This window comes from Ictalurus punctatus, chromosome 6 (genome assembly GCF_001660625.3).
Source record: "Ictalurus punctatus breed USDA103 chromosome 6, Coco_2.0, whole genome shotgun sequence".
NCBI classification, from domain to species: Eukaryota; Metazoa; Chordata; class Actinopteri; order Siluriformes; family Ictaluridae; genus Ictalurus; species Ictalurus punctatus.
Genome location: NC_030421.2, coordinates 21,442,810 through 21,449,069, shown reverse-complemented (window position 1 = coordinate 21,449,069; position 6,260 = coordinate 21,442,810). Strand labels below are relative to the sequence as shown.

The 6,260-nt window shown below is 40.0% G+C and overlaps 1 protein-coding gene across 5 annotated transcripts in view; it reads left to right on the top strand.

Moving 5' to 3' along the window:
- Positions 1–293: 293 nt before the first annotated feature.
- Positions 294–6,260, top strand: part of myo1b (myosin IB) — a 67,745-nt gene continuing 61,778 nt past the window's right edge. For 3 of the 5 annotated variants that reach the window (XM_053680990.1, XM_053680989.1, XM_047156083.2), the window contains exon 1: positions 294–523. The gene's annotated coding sequence lies outside the window, so the exon portion shown is untranslated. The remainder of the gene's footprint in view (positions 524–6,260) is intronic. The other 2 variants (XM_017469910.3, XM_017469907.3) reach the window with 1 other exon arrangement.

Genomic DNA, 6,260 nt, shown 5'->3' with positions numbered 1-6,260 from the left:
ACAATTCTAATTCATCACCACATTTAGAAATACCATGTATGCTACATTTCCGCTTACTTTATCCCACATGCACAGGTTCATACTGGTTCCATTGTTAATAAAAGCAGTCTGACATTCATTTGTGTAAAAATAGCCCGAGACCAAATTTATATGTAAATAGTAAACAAAAAGTGAAGAACACAACTTTGCCAAAGCTTTCGATTTGTTTGAATTGATCAGAGCACTCGATTCACCTAAAAAGAGTCGTTTCCGAGTGAACCATAGATAGGTGACTCGGGGCGGTTTTGGGATCCAGAGCCACTCCCGCTGTCTCCATTCACACACACTGGACACACCACAGCTTCTTTACCGGGAGTGAGCAGAGCTGCTACATTGACGCGTCCCGGCTCTCTGAAAGGGACAAAACAACTCCGACAAAAACGGAAAAGCATCGAGGAACTTCCGTTTCACTTGATTAAAGACGACTGGATGTTATCTTTCCCTTCTGGAGTGGATTAAAAAGGAATTTCATTCTGCACACGAGGTAAGTTTCATTCTCATTCACAGTTAGCGGCTCATTTTTCCAGCAGCCAAACTCTGTCCTGATTGTGAGACCAAACCTTTCCCTGAAGAACTTTATGCTCAAGATCCTGAAATGCAGTCTTATACCATAAAATCTCTGTGGAGGGAGAACACAAAGTCTAAAATAGTTACAAAAGTTTTAAAAACTGAAGAAACTGCATGGCATTTGATAGATTTTTTTAAAATTAATCACAGGTTTCAACGCAGGAAAATTTGCTGGGGAGGACATTTGTGAGGGGGGAAAGTGTAATAAGCTTACATTTGGTCTATATATACGTTGTGTTTGTGTGTGTGTGTGTGTACGTGTACTAAGCTTGCGCTACTTTTGGTGAGAGAGAGAGAGAAAGAAAGAAAGAAAGAAAGTAAGTGTAATAAGCTTGCGTTACATTTAGTCTGTGTAGGGTTATGTGTGTGTGTGTGTGTGTGTGTGTGTTAGTTAGTGTTAGTTACCGGTTGGGTTGCCGTGTGAGACATACTGAAGACAAAGGGCCCTGCTACAACTCTGTTCCATCTTAAGTGTTACTAGTAAGAGCTCATAGCCTATAGTTAAAAAGTTACGGCTGAATACGGTTCTGGTCACTCAGTCTGTTTAATGGCCAGATCAGAAGTTTTTTTTATTCTGTTTATTTTTGACTGCAGGATTATTTATTTACAATGTGAAGCAATTTATTTAATCTGTTTTTGTAATGATTGAGAATTAAAATAAATGTGATCTGCAAACACTCGAGCTGTTATACTGTTCACACTTTCAGAGTTTGGTGGCTTTTTTCTGAGTGACTGTTCTTACTAAATGTACAGTACATGAAAACTATATGTCGCCCCCCCCCCCCCCCCCCCCCCACGTAGTGTTAATGTATATAAATTGTCTGCAGAACTCAACACCTACTCTAGTGCACTTCTCAGGTAAAGTGGACAATAGAGCACAGGTGATAAGCCTGTAGGGGGAACATTACAACCCACACTTTATCTGGTGTAGTAGTGTTTATATAAGGGAAACAGTGTTCTGTGTAACTGAGGGTCAACAGTACAGCTGTTTCTACTATTCAGGTGTGACCTAAAATGTACTGGGGGGCGGGGGGGCAATTTTGCTATTTGTATAGTAAAAGTTTTAATTAAGGTATTAATTATGGGCAGATTAACTGGTTGTTTCCAACTTTATTGTCTGAGCAATATCATGACAGCCCAAACATTGGAAATAAATGCAGACGTTTTTTTCCACTGTTTTTTTTTTTTTTTTTTTTTTTTTTTAAATCGTATTAGACATACCTTTCAAATAAATGTTGGTCGGTTGTACTTGCTTGACTGGATGGCTTTCCACTGCAGGCATGTACAAGTTGACTCATGCCTCGTAACCAGTGTTAATTGAGATTAACATTGGTTGTGGCAGGTTGAGGTTGTGGCAGGTTGTGCTCAGCCCTGTTGTCCAGAGAGCGTCGTGTGGTGTTAGGTCTGAAAAGGGGGTGTCAGTAATCACTGGAGCAGATTCGTCACTAATTGGCAAATACATGGCTAACTGAGGGTTGCTGCAAATTTGGGCTCAGTGTCAGGCAGGAGGAGTGTGGCAGTCTGGGAAAACCCCTTGAATGTCACGTAATGAATTCTGCACACAGCCAGAAAAGAGGGAAAGCTGGAAACTGCCTTTTGTTTGATACACATATACATCCTAAAAGATGTACCACTATTCTATTCATTTAAAAAAAACATTTGGTTACTGACTTTCAGATTTTTCCATAGTATTAGTCTCCAAAAATGAGTTTTCCATGCATAAAGATTATGTAATGGTAATTCAGGATGTAGATTAACTTCATTATAAAGTCTGACTGTGGGGGAATTGTGTTATGGTAGAGATGGTACTCTGATGAGTGGTAAGTGGTTAAAAAAGGTTCAGAAGAGTTGATGCATTTTAGTGCTGAGTCAGTACAGTGGAAAAGTCTGTCTCTGAGTTTACCCTGGCACTGGAAGATGCTCATGAAGCAGTGTTTCAGGTCACTGAGCAAGCTTGCCAGTCCACACAAATAGTCAGTGTCTGTGTCTTTCTAAAGCTGTTGCATTTGGAGTTGCTCCTGATTCTCACATTTGCCAGCAAATTGGGATGCAGTCTGGCTGCCACATCATTTTTGTCTTTGCACTCCATTAGAGCAACCAGTATCATTTATTTTTGCTCATGTGTCTGTTAAGGACATGAGGTTGCTAAAACAATATATTTGTATATAGTGATTTTAATATAATTGACAGTTTAAAAAGAAATATTTGGAAATATTTTTTTTCTACTTGTCCATTCTTTTTATTTTTCCTTCCCAATAGGTAATTATTAAAGGTGCATATTTGTTTTTCTGAGATGATCTAATGCGGTCAGAAAGACTGGGGCTAGGACTAGACTAGGACAGACTGATACAGAAGCCACACCTCCTTCATCTTGACTGACGGGCGCAAGCACTCAGAGGGGGTAAGAAAGGGTGCAAGAGAGAAACAATTTGAAAGGAAATTAATTTGACAATTGGGTAGAAATTACTATGGTAATAAATTCTTGATTGTTTCCCATTTTTACCATGTACATGCTGGCTTGAATCGGTGCTTATTCAGACCTGTCCTAATTTAAATGGGTAAAACCACATTTTATTTTATATACTGTGTGTGTGGGTGTGTGTGTGTGTGAGAGAGAGAGAGAGAGAGAGAGAGAGAGAGAGAGAGAGAGAGAGAGAGAGAGAGAGAGAGAGAGAGAGAGAGAAAGAAAGAAAGAAAGAAAGAAAGAAAGAAAGAAGGTAGGAGGAGGGAGAGAGGGGTAATTCTGCCCTAGGGTGAGAAAGGGGAACATTTTCCTTTACCTAGTGGAAAATCACACATGGCCCAACTCCAGGAATTCTAAATTATATATTATTGTTGTTGCTTTAAGAAAATTAAGAGCAGCTGTAATGTTTTGGATGTGTCCCAAACACTATACAAAAGGTTGTGTGATGTGCCATCCAAGCATGTAGCTTCTGATCAACTGTTCAACCTGGCTTAATTTTTAGGGCAAATGCAAATCTAAAAATATCCAGTCTAATCCAGCCTAGTGGTTGTATTTCAGTAAAAGTCAAACACAAATATGAAGACAGATGCCATCAGTGATGAATGTAAGATTGAATGTAACATGCCATTCAGCTGCACTGTCTGACCTGATGCAGTCTGTTTGACACCATTATAGTACAGTAATCCACAAATGGCATGTGTTATTGTCATGGGCCAAAAACCATAATGTACAGTGTGCAGGATTAACCGATATGAAGCAGAAATTATGAGGGATAACTGTGATAGAATTTACACGTTTCCCTGGTTTCTCCTGTATCACTGAATCTAATAAAGGTTGTGGACCTCGAAATATCCAAGTATTGAAAATATTTGACCTTTTTCAAGGAAAACTTTTCACCTACTCTTCAATAATGGATTTTCGGAATCAGTCCACATGTCCAAGCACTTGTAATGTAGTTACTTCACTGGGTGTCTTTCTGCACCAACAGCACTCGGACTACCGGAGCAATTTCAGTCTTTCTACTATTTCTGTTCAGCTGTCTAGCTTATTAGAAGTCTGTTAAATACTAACTTCTTGTATACTGATGAGATCATATATGACCTAAAACTTCTTGCAGGTTATGCAAAATGTGCCAGTAGTCAAATATTTATTTGTGATGGAAACAGCCTGTAAATGCAGTTGAATAGTGGAGTACAAGGTATACATTGACATTTAAAAAATCCATCAAATAAAACTAACAGACTAACAAATCAAATAAGACTAACAATGTCTAAACCTTAAAATATTAATATTGATCATAGGCAGTCCACATTAGCTTCCTACTTTTGTAACTATGGGAAGTGGGAGGTTGCAGGATGTGTGTGCAGGTTCTATTAATGTTTTGTTATCTATTGTTCTAATCTATTATCGCTTAGTAATCCTGCTCCAATCAACCATTCACAAACAAAGAAAGGCACGTGCCTGGGTAGAAATTTGTCAACTAGTAGATTTTCAAAGTACTGTTTCAATCACGCTGAGTGATTCAAGTAATTCAATCAAGCTGATGTACCTCCCTACTTATTGTAGAGTTGTTGTTCACACTTCGATGGGGTTGCAGAGCTTCACTGCTTAAAAGATGGTTTCTGCTTTTGCGTTGAGTGTTGTGTAAATGAGAGAAAAGTTTCCCTGTCAGAGAAAAGCATTCCCTGTTATCAAAAACTAGTAACAATAATTTTCAGGTGCATGATGTGGTGGCCAAAAGCTGCAAGGTTAGAGCGCCACCACAATTTAACAAGATTACGCCAATTTAACAGTGCGCACACCCGCACTAGGGTGGGCCAAATATAAATTAAGCTTCACGTTCAGTTACCATGTGAGAAGTAGCTGGTTAGGAAATAATTGTTTTAAAGTGATTTAATATGGGTCATTTAATGTTCCAGTTTGTGGAATAGCAACTCTTTGTTATTCCTTTAAAAATTATGTTCTCTGATTTGTTGTTTGAGTATCCAAGACTTTAATTTGAAACAGTCTTTAACCAGTGGGCCAACATTGGTTTTAACCCTCCACCAAACCCTCAGACTTGAGCTATGTATCTCTGTATTAGACATTTAATTTTTACTGAAAGAGTTAGGCTCTTGTACTTTATAAAGCAATAACGCATGTGGTGAAACTGTGACACAGCATCCAGGGTCCCCAGTTCAATCCTAAATTTGGATTACTGTCTACATGAAGACAGTTAACTCGTATGAGAAAAATATATTTGCTGTGGTTAGAGCACAGGGTCAGCCATGATACAGTGCCCCTGGAGCAGAGAGGGTTAAGGGCCTTGCTTAAGGGCCCAACAGTGGCAGCTTGGCAGTGCTGGGGCTTGAACCCCCCGACCTTCAGATCAGTAAACCAGAGCCTTAGCCGCCAAGTCACCACTGCCCCAAAATGATGACTTCTCCAGTTTCAAAATTATTCAACCATTTCGTGGCAAGCATCTTTAGCATTTAGTAGAGCACCCAGGTTATGACCTGCTGCAAACAAGATGCATAACTTCTGACAGCATTCCAGAGGAATCTTATCTCATTCCTCATGAGCAATGGCCTCCAGTTCAGTAATATTCTTGGGTTTGTGTGCTGCAACCGCCTTCTTCAAATCCCACCAGATATTTTCTATGGGGTTCAAGTCAGGTGACTGTGATGGCCCTGAGAATCTTCCAGGACTTCTTCTGCAACCAAGCCTTGGTGGAATTGGAAGTATGCTTTTGGTCATTGTCCTGTGGGAAGGCCAAATAACACCCAAGCTGCAGCTTCCTCACAAATGGCATGATGTTTTCTCCTAGTATTTCCTGATACTTCAGTGAATACATCTTGCCTTCCACACGCTGCAGGTTTCCAGTGCCAGAGGATGCAAAGCAGCCCCAGGTCAGTAGTGGTGTTCATCTTGGACTTCTGGCACAGAAACTTTCTGTGTTTAATATGCGTGTTACTGTGCACACTGAAACCTCAGTGCCTTTTGCCACCACATCTTGCTGCAGGTATTTTGCAGTCACTTGAGGGTTTTTCACAACCTGCCTTCTCAGAAATCTGGTTGCAGTCGTTGATAGCTTCCTTTTTCTGCCCCGTCCAGGTAGTGTACACTCAACAAACCCCTAGCCAGTTCAGGTATTTCATGTGTTAAAGCTCAAGCACACCTGGTGCAACTAATGAAGTCCTTGATTAGTTGC